Consider the following 21,819-nt stretch of genomic DNA (forward strand, 5'->3'; position numbering starts at 1 on the left):
GTTTAAGTGTTTCACTAATTTTGATTTGCATTTTTGAACTTCAGAGCATTTTAGGTCTCTGACTTTCATAGCATTTAGAATGTCCGAATTCATCCATGGTTCCGATCGGGCTTTAACCCTGGTGGTTCTCATGGGGGCTATACTGTCAATAATATTTAGGAATTTGGTTTTGAAACCTAGCCATGCCTCTTCAACCTGTGTGCATTTTAGTTCATCTAACCAGTCTTGATTCTCCAGTTTATGGTTTAAGGCCTCACTAGAATAGGATTTAAGGGATCTAGTGGTTACAGTTTTATGACCGCCAGCCTTGGGTTTATGTTTTTTACGAGTGCAAAAGATCATGTAATGATCACTTAGCCCACATACAATAACCCCACTCTTGGAGATTTTGGACTCATCCGATGTTAGAATGAGATCTATGGTGGTTTGAGTAGAAATACACACCCTAGTGGGTTTGGTAATTTGTTGACGGAGACCGTGTAATTCAGAAAACCTAGTGAAGGATTTGAAAACGGATGCTTCATTTCTGAGCATGTCCGTGTTCAAATCTCCAATAAGAATCTTTTCCACAGTCAACGTCATCCAAGCACCCCTCAAGAATATCATAGAAATCATTCTGATCGGGAGGTCTGTAGATAGTACCAACCAGCACCGGTTTTGCTTTGTTAAAGATAATTTCAACCCAAACAGATTCTAATTTGTCACGATTCAGGTCATCACGGGTGTTAAAGATAATATCGTTGTGAATGTACATACAGACACCACCCCCATACCTGTTTCTGTCGTTTCTGATGACTGTGTAGTTAACTATTTCAATCTCTGGGTCTTTGATGGATTCATCAAACTTGGTCTCAGAGAAGCTCAAAATGTGAACCTTGCTGTCATGGAACATTTCTCTGATTTGGTCCAGTTTAGGCACAAGACTGTTCACATTAAGGTGAACAATATGCAGGCCCTTACTGCTGTGTCCAAATAGAGAGTTCATGTCCTTGACTTGGAAATAGTCACAATTCAGGTCATCGACAAGTTGAGGATTGGGGGATGGGGGGGGGCGCCCATTGTTCAACGGTTTCGTTGGAGAGTCTCCGGGTGGAGAAGGGGGGGGTCGTCGTCGGGTGGGGGAGGGAGGGGGGAGGGGGGGGTTCGTCACCGGGTGGGGGAGGCCTCTGTGTTCACTAGCTGGTGGAAGTTAGGTGGGGGGGTAATGTTATTAGCATAGCTACCCATTGTTTTGTTAGCCTCGTCTGAATCCTGGAAGTCTGCTGCTGCCGGCAAAATAACCGGTTTGTCGACAATGGCGTCAATGTCTTTGCTAGTAACATTTGCCTGGGAAAGGTATAGTTGTTCTCTGGCTAAACGCGTAGCTTGCCTGGTTGAGACTGGTCCGGGATTCAGCTGAATGTCTCCCGAGAGAAGTAGATAGAGCCATATCACGGTCCTTCGGTCCATTCTACCTGTCGGGGGTTTGTTCCTTCTCGTCCGGTCCGCAGTCAGCGTTGTGTGGATAGTTGCTGCTCCGAAGCCCAAACATTTCTTTGCGGCGTGGAGATAAAAGTCGCTATGGGTCTCACCTTTTCCAACAAAGTTTGACTCCTTCTCCATAAGATGCAAGTTCTGTGGTGATTTGATGTACAAATCCGTAATCCATAGAAGGAACAGAAGAAAATGTGGGATAATCCTCGCCGAGCGCTGATAGATGCGACTACTCATGATGACTGCCTGGTTGCCTGGGTCTGAACACTTATGTACATGAGGTATTTCTGTATCTAGGGGCTTTAGGTATATTACCAAAGGATTCTTGCAAAGTAATATTTAAATCAAAGTATGTTATATTGTATGCCGTGCCTTTGGAAAGTATTCAGACGCCTTCACTTTTTACACATTTTGTTGTGTTATAGAGTCAATTTAAAATGGATTGAATTAAAAAATGATTTGCCATCAATCCACACACAATACCCCAGAAGGACACAGTGAAAACATGTTTTAAAATACAGAAATACCTCATGTACATAAGTGTTCAGACCCTTCGCTATGACGATCAACAAATATCTCTAAGTTGAATTGAGTCCATCTTAATGCAAGGTTCAGGTATTTTTGGAATTCATATTTTTGCTTTTATAGTGTCTCTGATTTGCATAGGAGTCATTTAGTCATACCAGGTGATGTCTATAACAACAAAATGTGGGAAAAGTGAAGTGGTCTGAATACTTTCCGAAGGCACTGTACGTATGTTATTGAGTATGTTATTGTCTCAGGGTGCCCAAAAATTCTGAAATGACTTCATGCGAAGTTTCCTGTTTTCTCCAAGTTGAGTGATCACACCTGCTGTCATAACTAAATAACAAAGGCACTAAAAAACCACCTGGATCCATCGGGTCCAAGTGTCTGAATGCATGAATATACCCTCAAATACAAAAAAAGTATAGAAATTAGCATTGGAAATAAGTGTTTTTAATAATGCTTTCAGATGGTTAAAATAAATCTACTTCAACATCCTCTTGGCTAGTGCTCTCTCTCTCTCTCTCTCTCTCTCTCTCTCTCTCTCTCTCTCTCTCCCTCAAAAAAAGTTCGGAAATGCTTTTCTTGTTGATTATTCGTCCCCTTTAATAATACCAATTGGTATTGTATTTGCACACGGTGTCGCTAGCCACCCATAGCTTGGCTAGTTAGTCCATTATGCAACCCTCTCGCTATTCTGGCTAACTAGCTGCTTAAACCGCTGTGAATGCAATGAATTGAGTCGTTTTGGAATGTAATGTTTTCTATGCACTCAATTGTGTAGGTGATTAGCTAGTTGATTGGTGCAACTTCAACGTAACGATATTAGCGGGACTTTTCATATCCACAAAGTCGACCGGCCATTCATTGTTGGCTAGCTAGCAAGCTATCGTTTTTTAGATTAGAGTGAGACAACATTTGGCTTGCTGGTTAGATACCAGATCAGTGAGAACAATGCACTAACACGATACGACAAAACGTTGCCATATCAAATGTTACACAAACATTGTACTATTTAAAATTGCAGTAGTATACAAGTTGTTCTGCGAGTTAATTAGATTGATAGCATTGTTTGTCACCAGTGATGTGAATAACGGCGTTAAAATAAACGGCGTTGCTTTTTCAGTAACGGGTAATCTAATTAATTACTATTGCCATCGTTATAACGCCGTTACCGGTAATTCAATGCGGCGCGTTACTACTGAAGCTTCTCATTGTCATCCGACCTCAGTCACAGCTGCAAAGGTGTTTTTTGTTTGTTTGTTGGTGAGGGGGGAGCAGGGTGCGAAATAAGGGGGAGCTCGGGGAGCTATAGCTCCCCTAGTGGTGACATGAGCTCCCCTGGAAACATGGTTTGTGAAATTTTGGGGGAGCTCTAAAATATTCCAAATTGCAATGGATTTATTCCAAGTTGTGACGGATTTTACCTGGTGTAATATTTGTAGAGGCATACAATCTATTTTGATGTTGGTATTAGGTATATACAGTAAATGATGTATAATAGCCTATATAGCCTACATATAGGCCTTTATTGGCTACTATGCGACAGTAACAGAGCGGGGTGCACTGACGCTGAACCCCTCATAGTGATAAGAAGCTGGACATTGGTGCGTGGTGCTGAAATAGCGGACATGCGGTGTGTGGTTTGAAAAAAGTAACGCCAGCTCAGTAAATAATTCAAACTTAATGTTTACTTATAGGCTATGTGAATGTGACTGCACCACACATGTGAACAGTAACAAAGCAAATGCAGTTTAATTTTATGAAAAACATTGACAACTAAATCGGCGCAAAAAAAAAAAAACTGAACCCGTTAGCCTATATGCTCCTGAAAAACATTTAATGACAGAGCAAACACGCTACATTACTAGGGATAATAATTACAATGAGCCATTCATTAAAAATAGAAAAAATTATATTAGGCTATTAAATCTCACTTAATGAGAAAACTGGCATCTCCCATCGGTCACTATTTGTTGGCTATCTGGTGATATGGACGTCTTTGAGTGTCTAGAAAAGCGCTATAAGTCTAATGTATTATTATTATTTATTATTATTATGGACGTCACTTTAATCCGGCAGTTCTCAAGGATTTTATGCACCAATCGATTCCTCTAGTGCGTCTTTATCACATTCATTGACGAAAAGGACGACTCGCATGTATAGGTGGAAGGGAACATTCATTGTGAGCACGGAAAATGCGAGTCTCACACAACGGCTTTGCATTGATGAAACCAGGTAGGATGAACGTATAGTTCGCTGTCCATTCCTCTTTAAATGCCCTGTTTTCACCGTCAACTTTCCTCTTTAGACCTTTGGAGAGTGACATGATGTTTCTCTTGCTAGCTAGCAGGTTAAATGTTTAGCTAACTTCACCCGGCACCAAACAACCAATCCAATAATAATGTGACCTTGTAAGTCTGGGAGGAGGGGGGAATCATTATCAGAATAAAACTATGTTAAATAATTATTAGAATAAGTTAGGCTGCGATACATCGTCAGTCCACACATTTATTATTCAAAACTATGGAAAAGGGTGAAACTACGTTGTTGAGAATCACAACACAAACTCGCTAGTCAAGCCAAAATACTGCAGCGAAATGGATTGGACTGCTACCTAGTTAACTAGAACACTACTTTACATTGTTAGCAGGCTCACAAAACAAGCCGTGTTAGTTGACTAGCGATGTGTCATTGATTTTCGACAACGTGGAAATGTGTTCACATTTTTCGAAAGAAAAGTCAAAGCATTAGAACGTAGAACGGAAAATTGCACACGCGCTTTGCGCACGGAAAGCCACCGGCCCCGATTTGGCCTGCTTTTTTTTCCGTCAGGAGATTTTTTATTTTTTTTTGCTTTAATCCCTGGGCTCCCCCGCACACCGTGATGTAATTCGCACACTGGGGGGGAGGGGAGGGGCGAGACAACCGCGCAAGTGATCATGATTGGCTATGTCATGGTAAGCCAACCATAGTTCAGTGTTGTGCGGATGTTTCTACACACAAACCACACGCGCGCACAGCACCACACACACACTCAAACTATCAGAGAGATACACGCAGCAATGGCCCGAGTGTTCTGAGGTGAACGTGGCGTTTTCACGGTGGAAGTACAGGCACTATTTCAGTACTACTTTAAAAGCACTTCATATTGTTAAATGTTTACTTTTGTAATGAAGAAAATACTTGAAGTACAATATGTCTACCAGTTGTTGTATCAATGTGCACACACACACTTGGTCGCCATTCATCAAACTGCTTTATTCGTCACGTTGTACATTCAACATGCAGTGGCTGGTATAGCGCCCCTACAGGCCACTATCGGTACATCTCCCTTTTTCTAAGGATTAAGATGAAGTTGATCTCAGAGAATAACAGTTCACAGATATTACAAGTCTATATCTATAGCTTAGCATACGTACTAGAATTCTCAAGATGTACTCTCCAGCTTGTACAAATAAACAATGTAACGGTACTCTAAACAGTACAATTATTACACTTCTCTTAACTCTTTCCTTTTTTTTTTTTTCATTGAAAACAAACTGTAATGGAACCATACAGCATCAATTCACAAATAACCTGAGTCCAGAAACAAACAGTAATGACCCTGAGAACAGAACTCCAAGTCCGCAATAAAAAATTAAATAAAAATAATAAACCCACCCTTTCTGTGCGTGTTATTAGCACTCCTCTACAAGTCTCCTAGGTTTGACAATGGACCTACTCGGCCTTTGAACCCGCTCCACCCCAGGGGAGGGTGACTCGACAGGAGGGCTGTCCGTGTCTGATTGAGTATGCCCCCCTTCTATTTGCTCTCCCGGAGTCTCCCTGTCATTGCCATTCTCTGCAGGCTGTGGTTCTGGGCGTGGAATCTTCAACAGGTGTCTCCGGTTCCTGCGGATTGTATTGCCATTCTCGGTAAGTACCTCGTATGATCTTGGAGCAGTCTCTTTAAGGACCTGTGCGACCGGTCCCCATCTTCCTTCGCATCTGACTCTCACTAGGTCCTCTCGTTCAAGAGGTCCCAAGGGCCGTGCTCTTTTGTCATAGGCACGTTTGGACCGGTCCTCTCTCTGTGTGGACCGGTGCTCTCTCTGTGTGCGGTGGTCAGCGCGCTGGAGCAGGTGCTCTGCTGACGGCAGCTTTGTCTTGAGCCTCCTGTTCATCAGCAACTCTGCTGGTGAGCGGCCACCTTCCAGCGGTGATGCTCTGTAGTTGAGGACTGCCAGGTACGGGTCCTCACCCGCTTCCGCTGCTTTCCTTAGCAGTCGTTTCACGATTTGCACTCCCTTTTCTGCTAGACCATTTGACTGCGGGTACAGTGGGCTTGAGGTTACATGCTTGAATCCATACTGTTTTCCGAACTCTGCGAACTCCTGGCAGCTAAACTGCGGCCCATTATCACTTACTAAAGTCACTGGAATACCGTGCCTTGCGAAAATAGACTTAGAATGAGCGATCACTTGCTTTGCTGTGGTATCAGACAACAGCGCATACTCTGGATAGTTTGAATGGTAGTCCACTATGATTAAATAGTCTCTCCCTTTCAGCTGAAATAAGTCTGCACCTACTTTTTCCCATGGCTCGGTTGGTTTGCTATGAGGCAGAAGCGGCTCTCTAGGCTGCATATATCTATGCTGTTGGCAAATCCCACATCGCTGTACTACAGTCTCAATATCTCTGTTCATGTATGGCCAAAACAGTACCTCACGAGCCCGCCTCTTGCTTTTCTCTATTCCCAAATGGCCCTCATGTGCTAACTTAGCCATCTCTGGTCTCATGGAGCCGGGAACTACTATTTTGTTACCTTTAAGGAGTACCCCGTCGATCACTGTCAGTTCATCTCTAGTGTGACGATACGGACTTGGCAGTATCCTGGCCTCATCTCCTGGTGAGAGGATGGCCGCTATGACCTCCTGCAACTCTCTGTCGCTTGCTGTTTCCTGCGCGAACTGGGCCCATTTCTCATTTGATGCAGGCAGCTGGGCCTTCACACAGTCCACATGGATTTGCACCTCCTGCTCGGTGCTGCTCGGGCCCGTGTCACTCAAACTCGCTCTGCTGAGAGCGTCTGCCACTATTAAGTACTTTCCTGGAGTGAACTCGAGCGTCATGTGGTACTTCTGTAGCCGTAACATGAGACGCTGGATGCGTGGCGGTGCATCTCCAAGTGGCTTTCTGGAAATGGCAATAAGCGGCTTGTGATCAGTCTCTAGTATTATTTCCCTGCCGTAGATATATTCATGGAACTTTTCACATCCGAAAACCGCGCCTAATGTCTCTTTCTCAATTTGCGCATAGTTGCGCTCTGCAGATGACATCGTTCGGGATGCGTAAGCGACGGGAAACCATTCTGTGCCGTGTCGTTGGAGCAGCACCGCTCCGAGACCCTCTTTGGATGCATCAGTAGAGACTTTGACCGGTTTGTCAACATCATAGTACTTTAACACCGGCTCTTTGATCAGGTTGGCCTTTAACACCTCCCACTCATTTGCATGTTCGTGTTCCCACTGCCATTCGTTTTGCTTTTCCAGTAGACTACGGAGGGCCTTTGAGCTTGCAGACAGATTTGGTATGAACTTCCCCATGTAGTTGACTAACCCTAATGCTCTTTGCAGGTCTGTTTTATCTTTTGGCGCTGGCATCTCTACTATTGCCCTTATTTTCTCTGGATCAGGCTGTATCCCTTCCGCGGACAACTTGTCACCTAGGTAAGTAACCTCTGTCACCCCAAACTCACATTTCGACTTGTTCAGTTTAAGCCCTGCTTTACGTGCTTGTTCTAGCACCCCGCGTAGCCTCTCGTCGTGTTCTTCTTTTGTTGTGCCCCAGACCACTATGTCGTCAATAAACACACCCACACCCTCCATACCATCAAACAGCTGCTGCACTGTTTTGTGGAACACCTCTGGAGCTGAGCATATCCCAAACGGTAAGCGGAGAAAGCAATGCCTTCCAAATGGTGTGTTAAAGGTACACAGTTTGGAGCTGTCTTCGTCTAGAACGATCTGATAGAACCCTGATGATGCGTCTAACTTAGAAAAGAAACGCGCGCCTGCCATAGCATTAGTTATGTCTGAGTTAGTTGGTAGTTTGTAGTGTTCTCTTTTGATCCACTTATTCAGGTCTTTTGGGTCTATACAGAGCCTCAAGTCACCATTCTTTTTCTCAACTATCACCAGAGAACTGACCCACTCAGTCGGTTCCTCTACTTTCCTCACTATGCCCTTCTCTATAAGGGCTTGTAGTTCTGCTTTCAGCCTAGCTTTAAGGGTCACCGGCACCTTCCTTGCCGGGTGGATGACAGGTTCCGCATTTGCTTTTAACTGGATTCTGTACTGCCCAGGTAGGCATCCTATACCACCGAAGACGTCTCTATATTGCTTCCTTATTTTTTCTGTGTCAGCTACAGTCTCATGCTGTTCCTCAGCTGCACCACTAGGTGTCACTACAGACCTGTCAATTACATGCACTCTTTTGATGAGGCCCAATCTCTCACAGGATTTCAGACCTAATATGGGCTGTCTATCACCCTCAACCAACACAAACATAGCATTAACAGAGTGCCCTTTCCTTGACAGTGTGACCCTACATACCCCTTTTGTAGGAATCGGTTCATCATTGTACGTTCTCAGATTAAACTTTTTCACATGCACTTTTGGCTTCTTGTACAGTTTATTAAAGTCTTTCATCGTCAGTATGTTCACCTGAGCCCCCGTGTCCAATTTCAGAGGAATTGTCGTTCCATTGATTTCCAGATTGGCTATCCACTCCTCCTTATTGTCCTCGTTCTCCACAGTTCCCACGAACCACTTCTCGTCATCCTCGTCTGTGTCGGTCGTGTCGCTGCCTTGTTGCACCACCTGTACTTTCTTTGACAGGCAGCATCGGGCGTAGTGATTCTTCCTACCGCATTTGCGACAGTCCACACCGTAAGCCGGGCAGTTATTCGCTGCATGTCTGCCCCCGCATCTGTCACAGTCTGTGTCCTTTGTGGGCCTGGGCGCGCGGGACTTTCCTTTGCTGTTCCACCTGCTAGCGGCCCTCTCATGCACTCTCTCATGCACCGCGTCCACCGATGCTGGTTCGGGCTCGAATGACTTGAGCTGCATCTTGGCGCTCTCTGACGCCTGGCAGATTTGTACTGCCTTCTCCAGGCTCAAATTGGATTCTCTGAGCAGTTGCATTCTCACCTTCTTGTCGACAACGCCGATGACGACCTGATCCCTTATTAGCGAGTCACACAATGTGCCAAAGTTGCACGACTGGCTTTTCAGACGCAAGTCCGTGACAAACTGTTCAATGGATTCTGACTCGGCCTGTACTCTGTTGCGAAAAACATACCGTTCGTACGTCTCATTTTTCCTAGGTGTGCAATATTCCTCAAACTTTGCTAGCACTGCTGCATACTTTTGGTCATCGCCCTCAGGAAACCGAAACGTGTTGAAAACGTCCCTCGCGGCTCTGCCTGCCACTGTGAGAAGCAGTGCTACCCTTCGACGTTCATGTTTCGCCTCTTCCAGACCGATTGCCAACACGTACAGCTCAAAACTTTGCTTGAAAGCTTTCCAGTTCTCGTGGACATTTCCACTTAACTTCAACTCGTCCGGCGACCGAATGTTATTCATCTTTGTAGGCTAGTGTCACCCCACTCCTGGTACCATGTATCAATGTGCACACACACACTTGGTCGCCATTCATCAAACTGCTTTATTCGTCACGTTGTACATTCAACATGCAGTGGCTGGTATAGCGCCCCTACAGGCCACTATCGGTACAGTTGTGGTCTGTTGAAGTGCAATAAATATGAAAAGTTCCCTGCTGAAACCTGCTCAGAAAAAATCTATCTTCACAAGAAGATCACATTTATCTTCTATTATGGCAGTGGGTAAGCTTTTCCTTGTCACATTTGGCTGACTGACCTTAACTTAGCCCGCTGCACCGTGGTAAAAAGTAACGCAATAGTTACTTTCCCTAGTAACTAGTTACTTTTATAATGAAGTAATTCAGTTACTAACTCAGTTACTTTTTGGGATAAGTAACTAGTAACTATAACTAATTACTTTTTAAAAGTAACGTGCCCAACACTGTTTGTCACTGTGCAATAAGAATACCTGATAGAAAAGTCTGAGGCCTCGAACTCATCACCCAGATGATGCACCGATTCGCAATTAATCTGCGGCGTTTGCGTCTGAAGCATAGAGGGAAACCATAATTAATTATCCACGATCGTTGCTTAGCAACAAACGGCCAGTAAAAGAAAGTTGACCAAAACAAACGAATGAAACGATAACGATGGCGATGGGTCTTAACTACACAATGTTTCGGATGGAGGTATTATTAGGCAGTGTAAACTTTCCACCTAGGACATACCTAATGTTAGCTAGGCCTTATAGGCTGCCAAAGTTTCACATGAAAAATGTAACTGTTTTATTGATGACCAGGATAGCCTTTGAGCATTTGATGGATTTGATGGATCATTTTGGGAAAATCAAGACCCTTAAGTATTAAAAAGTCTTATCACGATTTCATGAGGTCTTGAATTTTGTAGGTATTTTTCTGAATTAGACTCTGTCCAAAGAGTTTGAGTCCTAAAAACCTTTAGTAAAAGTTCGTGAATGTATTAGTTTTATTAAAAAACAAAGATGAACCGGAAATTGTGTTGTATGACAGTGGTCTAGTCTATTGCAAACTAAAACTGTTAAGTTAAAGGTCTCACTGATGTAAACGGTTACAGCTCCAAGTGGCGGTGAGGTCTGGAAAAATATTGACAAGCCCGGATTCACAAAGCGTTCTTAAGAAAAAAAATGTTCTTAAAGAACAAAATTTGTTCTTAAGACAAAACTTAAGAAGATTTGGTATTCATGAAGAAAATCTTATCTTTTCTTTAGTTTTTTCTTAACTTTCTTCTTAAGATTTTTCCTAAGATAGAACTTAAGAACAACTTAAGAACAAATGAGATTCTCGAAAACAAAGTTCTTAGATTTCTTCTCAAATTTCTTCTCAACTTTAAGAGAAGCTCTCACCTGTCTTAAAGCAGCTAAAGTGAAAGGTAAGTCTTACTTGAACAATTTTGTATTGCATTTATTTGATTTTATTAATATTTAGTTTAGCCCTAGACAATGTGTTAACACATATTGTTAATTCTAATATCCAATATCTAATTTTCCCAATAATAATCTTTTTTTTTTTTTAAATGACCTCCTCTACCAAAACCTCCAACTCCTGCCTTGTGAAATTCTTGGACCTCTTAGCTGCACTGCTGTCTTCCATTTTTAGTTAACCGTTATGACCACGACACATAGTCACGCGAGTGATCATAAGTTCAAAAGAGAGAGAGAGAGAGAGACACACAGGTGTAAAAATCACAGTTCAAAATCTAAGAACTTCTTAAGTGAGAAAACTAAGAACTTCTTAAGAACTTCTTAAGTGAGAAAACTAAGAAGTTCTTAAGACATAGGACAATTCTTAAGAAAAAAATGGTGAATAGCGTTTAAGAACATTCTTAGGAACATCTTATCTTTTTTCTTAAGAATTGTCTTAAGAATTATCTTAAGAACACTTTTGTGAATCCGGCCCCAGAACTCCTAAAGGTTCGTTTTCAAATCACATTGTCAACAGTTGTCACAGCATGTCCTACATGTTGTTGTTCTTGTTGTTTTGACACAGATGAAGTTTAAAGCAACCCATTGAAGTTGAATAGAAATGATTCTATGTTTCAGGCTTGTCCAATAGAAGGCTGAGTCAAAAATCAGTCCAGGGCCATCTTTCACTCTCCACCAGCACAGACCAGGGGCCTCATTCATAAAGAAGTACTTGAACGTCATCTTTGACTTTCACGTAAGCACAGTTTTCTAAACGGACGTAAGCATTATTTATAAAACGGGCTGAGATGGTTTAAAGTTGCGTACGTGCTTCCTTCTATAAATACCAACGCAGGTAAAAATGAACGCAGGTGAATGAGGTTTGTATTAACACCCTGTGATAGAGGCTGAATTATAGCGGCTGAATTAAAACAAGTGCTATAATATAGGGTAGGCGTTCGTCTGGAAGTGGGAGAGGGCAGAGAAGGGTGGCTTCTCTGTAAGTTGCATTTGTAACGTTTGATCATGACAACTAACCAGGCACACAGGCACATGCTTATACTCTACTCAAGTTGTAAAAGAAAATCAGGGGAGGTGGTGGATTTTATAAGAGGACAATTTTAGCATCCCCTCGCCAGTGACTTCAGTGTCAGTAACTGTCATTGCATGTGTGCGTGCCCCCTCGCACCTTGAAATAGCAGTAATACCACGTTCATTGATAAAATGACATTAAGTATGGAAAGAGGGGGGTGATTTTGACTGTTTTTATTTCAGGGGGGATGCCATCCCCCCTCAACTCGAGTGCTGCTTATACTGTAATAATATAATGGTCTTATTCTTATCAGGTGGTCTTATTCTTATATGGCTGCTCACTCCCTGACACCGGAGAAAATCCAGTATAATTTAGAGCTTGGCCGGGCAAGGTCCGTTGTGGAACGCACTAGGCATGTTGAAGGGGAGATAGACAGCTCCGGAGGGATATAAAGGAAATACAATCAGAAACATCAGTTCCTTTTAAATCTTGAATTAAACTAATTTTCTCGGCTGATAACAACATCGTTAATTTTATTACGAGCCACTTGCATGAATTACACTAGGCAGTGCGGCTCACATGCCTGTAATAACTCAGCATAACCAGTAGGTAATGTGCGTAAGCAAGTTGAATACTCGACGTCGAGCTACGATCGTTTCCACGATCAAATTGACTCACGTTGAAATTGTATAAATCACTACGTTGACGTGGTTTTCTACGTACGACACGGGTAAGATCAACATTTGATCTAAGCACCCGTTATGAATGAGGCCCCTGGACTCCTAGAGGTTTGTGTTCAAATCACGTTGTCACAGCATGTCTTAGTTATTGTTGATGTTTTGACACAGATGAGGTCTAGAGCGACCCTTAACAGTTGAATACAAATCATTCTGTTTCAGGCTTGTCCCAGAAACGCCTGACTCCACAGAGGGCACAGAGCTCCAATGGTACTTCCTTTTGATAGTAAGAAGCTTACAGGTCTGTATTAGTGACCTGTATCACTAACATGTTTCATTCTCATTTCAATAGTGGCCCTCTCTGACTCTCCACCAGCACAGACCAGGGGCCGGATTCACCAAAGTGTTCTTAAGATAATTCTTAAGACAATTCTTAAGAAAAAAGATAAGATGTTCCTAAGAATGTTCTTAAACGCTATTCACCATTTTTTTCTTAAGAATTGTCCTATGTCGTAAGAACTTCTTAGTTTTGTCACTTAAGAAGTTCTTAGATTTTGAACTGTGATTTTTACACCTGTGTGTGTCTCTCTCTCTCTCTCTTTTGAATTTATGAAGAACTTCCATCTAAAATGTGAATATAAAATAAATAATAGTAAGGACATTGTTTCAGTTACTTGGCCTACTTAAATAACATGTTCATAATGATTAATTAAGTAGTATACATCAAATACAACAACTGCCTCCTTGATTTACTTTCTGAGTACATTGTGGTGTAATCTAGGAATAGGCCTATATGTGACACAGGCTGAAAGGCCCATTTCAGTTATATCTCAAACATGCTTTATGTGATAGGCTACATTCACACAAAAATACTCTGACCAACTTGAATTAACAAAATGTGTTAACACATTGTCTAGGGCTAAACTAAATATTAATAAAATCAAATAAATCCAAATCCCCCCCCAAAAAAATCAAATAAATGCAATACAAAATTGTTCAAGTAAGACTTCCCTTTCACTTTAGCTGTTTTAAGACAGGTGAGAGCTTCTCTTAAAGTTGAGAAGAAATTTGAGAAGAAATCTAAGAACTTTGTTTTCGAGAATCTCATTTGTTCTTAAGTTGTTCTTAAGTTCTATCTTAGGAAAAATCTTAAGAAGAAAGTTAAGAAAAAACAAAAGAAAAGATAAGATTTTCTTCATGAATACCAAATCTTCTTAAGTTTTGTCTTAAGAACAAATGTTGTTCTTAAGAACAATTTTTTTCTTAAGAATGCTTTGTGAATCCGGGCCCAGAACTCCTAAAGGTTCGTTTTCAAATCACATTCACTCAACAATGGCGGTAGCTGCCATGCATGGTGCTAGCCTGCTCACTAGAGAGCCGTGCCAAAGAACACTTCGACATGAGGAGAGGAGGAGCCAGGATTGGACCCTGCGATTATTGGGCGACCCCCTGTACAGTCTTGAGTTACAGTTGCACCAGTTGAAGCCAAAAGTGACCCTTCAGAGTTTTAAGAAAATATACTTGCTTGTTTCAGGTACACCCCAGAAAAGCCTGACTCCCCCTAAACGTATGTATTCAAATGCATCTCACGATTATCTGCATGTTTGTGATTTTTTTCTTCTGCTCCAAACTGATTTAGCAAACGTGTTCGTATGCTCTCTATCTCAACAGGACCTAAAGACAAATACCCACTCTCAGAAAAAAGTAAGAATTCCAATTGAAGCTAGTAACATTTCATGTTATTTGACTTCAGTCCTGTTAAGTATGTGAAAATACAAAAGAAGAAGCTCCTTCCATTGCCTCAGTCAGAAATGGTTATATTTGTGAGATCTTTGCGGTTTGCTTAAGCACGGAATGTTTTCACTTTATTTAACTTATTACATTGTGATTTACATCAGCATTCCAGAGGACAGTTGTGGGCCTACTCCTCGAAATTTTGGGCGAGGTGAGGAGGAGAGAGCCATGGCAAACATTTTCACTGCGACAGCTGGGGACAGAAACAGATTTCACAGAGCAGGAGGAGGAGCTGAAGAAGGAACATTTCTGACAAAGCATGGTGATAATTTAAAATAAAAGTTTACGGCTGCATTTACTGCGCAAAAAATGTACAGACAAATTTAAACCCCCAAAAATGTAATATACACGAAAATGAGTTCAATGTATAATACACCTGAAAATGAGTTCAATGGAGATGGCAAAATATTTAAACTTCAAAGGGTTGAAATGATTGTACATGATTTGTACATGATTTGTAAAAAAAAATCCACACAGACCTCCGTGATGATGAGCATCGGAGGGAAAAGTGCAAGGGACTGCACAAACAAGATGATGGACAGGTATTTAAATGCATGAACAAAGACGCAGGTTGACTTCATGTATAACATAATTTCACCCATAATGCACATTAGTCATGTAACGGCTTTTCCCCCTCTCTCTTACAGATGCATGACAAATAGACTGATGTCCCTTTTCAACATCAGTGGTGGGGGGCTGCGGAACAAGAGGGCCTTTGGGCAGACTGCCCTGTACCGTGTCATAGGGTAGGTTGGAACCGATAACTGGGCAAGAAGCATTGTATCTGCAAGGGGTGGGGCTTTTTGCTTCTCTTCCTCTTGCTACCCTTTCTATAGTCCACAATCGGCTCCTTGGTCTTGTCGATGCTGAGGTAATTTTCCAGGCAGCATTATACTAGGTGGTTAACTTATCCTCTGTACTGTAGGCCGCCATGTTGTTGATCAGGCCTGCACCGTCATCAGCTAACTTGACTTGATCAAAAAGGTGTGCACTAAAGGTTTGTTGTCTATAGCAACGGCTTCAACTCTACTATCCATACACGGGGGTCTAGGGTGGGTGGTAGCATACTACAGATTATTTTGTGGCGAGTGTCAAACCTTTGCTCACTATAGGAACAAGAGCTACAGGGCACCAGACATTCAAGCATATTACATTTTCTTTGGCACATAGTAGGCAATCCACAATTTATCTGGCTCTTTACTCTTGCTTTTTAAAGTTTTAAATGTGATTCTTCTGTGAAAATAACTTTTCTTTTGCTTTATTTAATTACAGAAGCTGTCATGAACCTAAAAAAGGTCACAGAGGTGGAGGCAAGGGCGAGCATTGGAGATCACCTGAAGCAGGCCCCAGGCAGAACGGGCGGTGCTGGCTACAGACAGAATAACCCAACCTAAATGTTGTCTCCATAACTGTTAATAAATACTATTATGTTGTATGTAATGTTCCTATTTCATTGTTAATATTTAATATTCTTTTTTCCTTATTTATATTTCGTATTTACTAGTTCCCTAAATAAATACATGTTCCTATTCATATTTCCTTATTTATATTTACTTATTACTCATGAAAATTGTATTTGTCTACTTATACTAAGTGTTTAAACGTCTAGGCTATAACAAAGCTAAATTGATGTGAAATTGGAAATTGAAACGTCTGTTTAAACTGCATTTCAACAGCTATATATAGTCTGCCGTTGAAATGCCTATAGAAACAGTCGTTTCAATTTCACCTCCATTATGCTTTGTTTTAGCCTAGAGGTTTAAACACCGGTGTTTCAATGTCTAGGTTATAATTAAGCTAAATTTAGGCTAAATTGGAAATTGAAACAACGTCTATGTTTAGACGTTGAAATGCCGTTGAAACATAGAAAGGGAAACAACGTCTATGTTTCAACGGCATTTCAACGTCTAAACATAGACGTTTTTTAAATTTCCAATATGGCCGATATTTAGCCTCGATTTGGCCTAGACGTCTACGGGCCATTTAGACGTTGTTTAGACGTCTAATCAACGTAAAATTGCTCACTGGGATACATGAAAACAAAAGGGCATATCAATTCAGCACATTTATTTATACATTACTTGACACCATGATGTCAATGGGAAAAGAGCGGCGCAATGCTACCAGCGATAATTTCAAAACGGAGATAACCAAGGCTGCGTTCGTAAATACGCTCTGGAAATCTGATCACCACTCATGGAATGCCTCTTGTCCAATCAAATTACGTGGTCCCTTTATGAGTTGCACCTAGTGTGCGTTCCGGTGCTCTCAGAGCAAAATTACGAACGCAGCCCAAGAAACGAGAGGAAACAAGTAAACTCCGACATGGATATAACGATTGTGCGCATGCGACAACGTCCAACAATTAAGTGTTAAATTATATTATATTATAGGTTAAAAAAACGGGAGATTTATGGGAAAATATTTAAACGGGAGCACAGTGTTACGTCTGTAGTTTGGACTTCACTACAGTGCCGTGTTATGTTATTCACAGGCGTCTGAGGTCAGAGAAGGAGGTGGCTAGGCGCAGTGGGGACGCGGACCGGGTCAAGCAGGCCAAGTACAGGTTCGCCAAAGCGGTGAAGGAGGCGAAGCATCGCTTTTCGGAGAAGCTGCAGCAACAGCTCTCTGAGGGGGATTCCGCCTCCGTCTGGAAAGGCCTAAAGACCATCACCAACTACAAACCCAAGTCCCCGCTGATGTCCGACAACCTCCCTCTCGCTAACGAGCTGAACGAGTTCTACTGTAGGTTTGAGAAAGAGAGGTTCCCGCCCACCCCCGCCCTCTCCCTCCACCCCCGCCGGCTACAACCACCACCCCCGTCCCCCAGGGGGGCCAATGTCCCTCCTGCTACCCCCACCCTCCCCCCTCCCCCTCCCCTCCCTCCCCCCTCCTCACCCGCCCCGCCCCCCCCCCACCCCCCTTTCCCCACCCCCTCTCTCTGTCACAGTGCGAGAGGTAAACAGACTGTTTAAGAGGCAGAATCCCCGGAAGGCAGCTGGTCCGGATTCCGTCTCTCCCTCTGTCCTGAAGCACTGCGCCGACCAGCTGGCCCCGGTGTTTACCCACATCTTCAAAGCCTCGCTGGAGCTGTGTCACGTCCCAGCGTGCTTCAAGGCGTCAACCATCATCCTCGTCCCCAAGAAGGCCAAGGTCACAGGCCTCAACGACTACAGACCCGTCGCTCTGACCTCTGTCGTCATGAAGGTCCTGGAGCGCCTTGTCCTGGCCTACCTGAAGCTCATCACGGATCCTGTGCTGGACCCCCTGCAGTTCGCGTACAGAGCCAATAGATCCACGGAGGACGCCGTGAACATGGCTCTGCACTACGCACTAGAACACCTAGACACTGCAGGCAACTACGCCAGGATCCTGTTTGTGGACTTCAGCTCGGCCTTCAACACGATCCTCCCACACATCCTGGAGCACCAGCTATCCCTGCTGCAGGTGCCGGACTCCACCTGCAGGTGGATCACAGACTTCCTGACTGACAGGTCTCAGCGGGTGAAGCTGGGGAAGAGCATTTCCAGCTCCAGGTCCACCAGCACGGGCTCCCCGCAGGGCTGCGTCCTGTCTCCAGCACTGTTCTCCCTATACACCAACAGCTGTGTCTCCCGCCACCCCTCGGTCAAGCTCCTGAAGTTTGCAGACGACACCACCCTGGTGGGCCTCATCTCCAGGGGGGACGAATCTGCCTACAGGGGTGAGATCGAGGGGCTGCAGAGCTGGTGCAGTTTTAACAATCTGGAGCTCAATGCTCTAAAAACAGTGGAGATGGTGGTGGACTTCCGTAGGAAAGCAGCCCTGCCCCCTCCCATCACACTGGGAGGTACCCCGGTGGCCTCCGTGGAGTCATGCCGCTTTCTAGGCATGACCATCTCCCGGGACCTCAAGTGGGAGCGGAACACCGAGGCCCTCACGAAGAAGGCCCAGAAGAGGATGTTCTTCCTCCGGCAGCTGAGGAAATTCAGGCTGCCGAGGTCCATGATGGTCCAGTTTTACACGGCCATCATAGAGTCCATCCTCACCCACTCCATCATCACCTGGTTCCCTGCTGCAACGACCAAGGACAACGCCAAGTTGCAGCGGGTAATACGCTCAGCAGAGAGGGTGATCGGCTGTCCCTTGCCCTCCCTCAACTCCCTGCATGACACCAGGGCTCTGAGGAGGGCAAGGAAGATCATGGCAGACCCCTTCCACGCCGGCCACGGCCTCCTCACCCTGCTTCCCTCTGGAAGAAGGTTGCGGCTGCCTAAGGCATTAAAGGCCCGCCACAGGCTCAGTTTCTTCCCCTCAGCCGCCAGGCTGCTAAATTACTCTGGCTTCCCCCTCCCCCCCGCCTCCAAGTCTGCCCAGGACTGAACATGCACTGGACCTTGAATAACTCTGCACTGCACTTTATATACAGCACTATTCATGCACTGTCTGTCCTGTGTTGTCCTGTTTTTGCCTGTCTTTGCATTTGTATTTGTACTTGTTTTGTTCATGTATATGTGAAAAAAGCATAAATGCACCTTCTGTAAATGCCAAAGCAAATTCCTACATGTGTCAAGCATAATGGCAATAAACGTTATCTGAATCTGAATCTGAATCTGAATGTGTTAGGACGACTTACGTTAGGTGGTTAACACGATGTTGAATAAATGGAGTAAGCTCCGACTTGAAGCTCCGAGTATCAGTCTCCGTTATTGAACATATCATTGGCGACGAGGATGGCTGATTGTTCTCTGCCACCACCCTCTCCTTTCCTAGCAGTCCCGGCAGAACCACCGATTCTGTGGGGCCGCTGGATTTCCTCTTTCGAGACATATATCCTAGCTGCCGGCTTGGAGAAGATATCCGACAAAAGGAAATGTGTGCTGCTGCGACACTGCTTAGGAGCAGAGGGTCAGCGCGTGTTCGGAACTCTCGGCACCGAGGCGACATTCACAGACGCTGTGGAACTACTGAAGGAACACTTCGCCCCTCCACAAAGCGCTCTTCTCCGCCGCGTCATATTCGGACGTAGACACCAACGTACAGGTGAGACAGTGACACAGTATGTGGCTGATCTGCGGGGTTTGGCGAGCTTATGCAAGTTCGGGACATTACAGAACGAAATGATAAGAGACCAACTCATCTTACACACGAACTGTGACAAGATTAGGGAAAAACTGTTACTGGAAAATGATGAACTTACATTATCAGCAGCTCTGAACATAGCGGTCCAGGTTGAAACAGCCTTGGAATGTGCAGTTAGTTTTTCAGCCTCTCCCAGCTCACCGGCAGTGGGCGCGCACAGCCTACAGGTGCCCCTCCTCCACGTGAGTACAGCCAGCGGCGGGGAGAGCGTTTTACTGGCCTCTCGGTCACGCGACCAGCCACACCAGCCGTGTGGGAATTGTGGCTCTTCTGCACACAATTCAAGAGCTCAGACATGCCCAGCCCGTGGTAAAACCTGCTCCAACTGCGGGAGACTAAACCACTTTCACAAGGTCTGCAGTTCTGCCCCAGCTAGAGCTTCCCAGTCACCTACCACAGTCATCCATAATGTCAGCTCAGGACGAGCGCCATTCAAAACATGCTCGTTGATGGTCGGTGATGTCACTCTGCCGCTCCTCCTAGACACTGGAGCCACAGTGTCCCTTGTGAACTTGACGACCTATACACAGTTTTTCTCCCATGTGCCCCTGGGGTTGCCCTCCACCACCCTGCGTGGCTATGCCAACTCTGAGATTGACATTGTGGGCTCTTTTCAGCAGCCTGTGAAGTACGGGGAGAGGACACTGCCGGCTTTCAGGTTCAATGTTGCACGCCACGGGACCAACCTGTTAGGCCTCGACCTGTTCAACGCCCTCGGTTTCACCCTGCTAGACACAGCTGGCTCAGAGATTCACACCGTTTCCATCCCCTGGCAGCAACAGTGGCCCGCGCTGTTCAGCGGTGTAGGCTGCCTCGACACTTTTGCCCACCAGCCTCTGTTAGATCCTACAGTGATGCCTGTTATACAGCCCCTCCGCCGCTCCCCCCTGGCTCTCCGCGATGACATCTCCTCTCAACTACAGAGCATGCTCGATAGCGACATCATTGAGCAGGTGAATGCATCGCCTTGGATCTCCAACCTAGTGGTGGCGAAGAAGAAGTCTGGGGGGCTGCGCATCTGTGTGGATCTGAGAGCGGTAAACAAGGCCATCATCCCTGACAAATACCCCCTGCCAACGATAGAGGAGCTCACCGCCCAGTTCTACGGGTCCAGCGTGTTCTCTAAACTGGACCTCCGTCAGGGTTACCTCCAAGTGCCACTACACCCCGAGAGCCGCAACCTCACAGCGTTCATCACTCACAGAGGGGTTTTCCGCTACAAACGCATGGCTTTCGGTTTAAGCTCCGCCCCCAGCTGCTTCCAAAAGATCATGGCCTCCATCTTCGCTGGGATCCCAGGTGTGGCCATCTATCTTGATGACATCGTGGTTCACGGGGCCACCGTCGAGAGCCACGACGAGCGTCTCCACAGTGTGTTCAGTGCATTGGCCAAGCATCACCTCACACTCAATGGTGAGAAGTGTGTATTCGCCGCCCCAGCCATTGACTTTGTGGGGTTCCGCCTCTCAGCTGATGGCACGTACCCGCTGCACTCGAACACCGAGGCCATCCATCATGTCCCGGAGCCCACCACAGCCGCTCAGGTGGCCTCCTTCCTAGGCATGACGGCGTACTACCTCCGTTTCCTGCCACAGTACTTGGCCACAACCACACCACTGCGGAAGCTGTTGAAGCATGACGAGCCCTGGCTCTGGACGTCTGCCTGCTCAGACGCCGTACGCCTCCTGAAGGCCCAACTCACCTTGCCACCGGTCCTGGCGCATTTCGACCTGGCCAGCCCCACTCTTGTCACGTGCGACGCCTCTGCCACAGCCATTGGTGCTGTGATGTCCCAGCTGCAAGGGGGGGTGGAGAGACCGATCGCCTTCGCCTCCCGTGCTCTCAGCCCCACGGAACAGAAGTACTCGGTGGGGGAGCGGGAGGCCCTAGCATGCCTCTGGGCATGTGAGCGCTGGCACATGTACCTCTATGGACGTCTATTCACACTGAGGACAGACCACCAGGCCCTCATCACCCTCCTGGCCACGTCTGGCACCGGTCACAAGCCACTCCGCCTCCACCGCTGGGCCGACCGCCTGCAGCAGTACAACTATCGGCTACAGTTCACGCCAGGACGAGACAACGTGGTAGCCGACTTGCTATCACGCTCAAT

Source organism: Nansenia antarctica (assembly GCF_963989245.1).
Source record: "Nansenia antarctica genome assembly, chromosome: 2".
Taxonomy (NCBI): Eukaryota; Metazoa; Chordata; class Actinopteri; order Argentiniformes; family Microstomatidae; genus Nansenia; species Nansenia antarctica.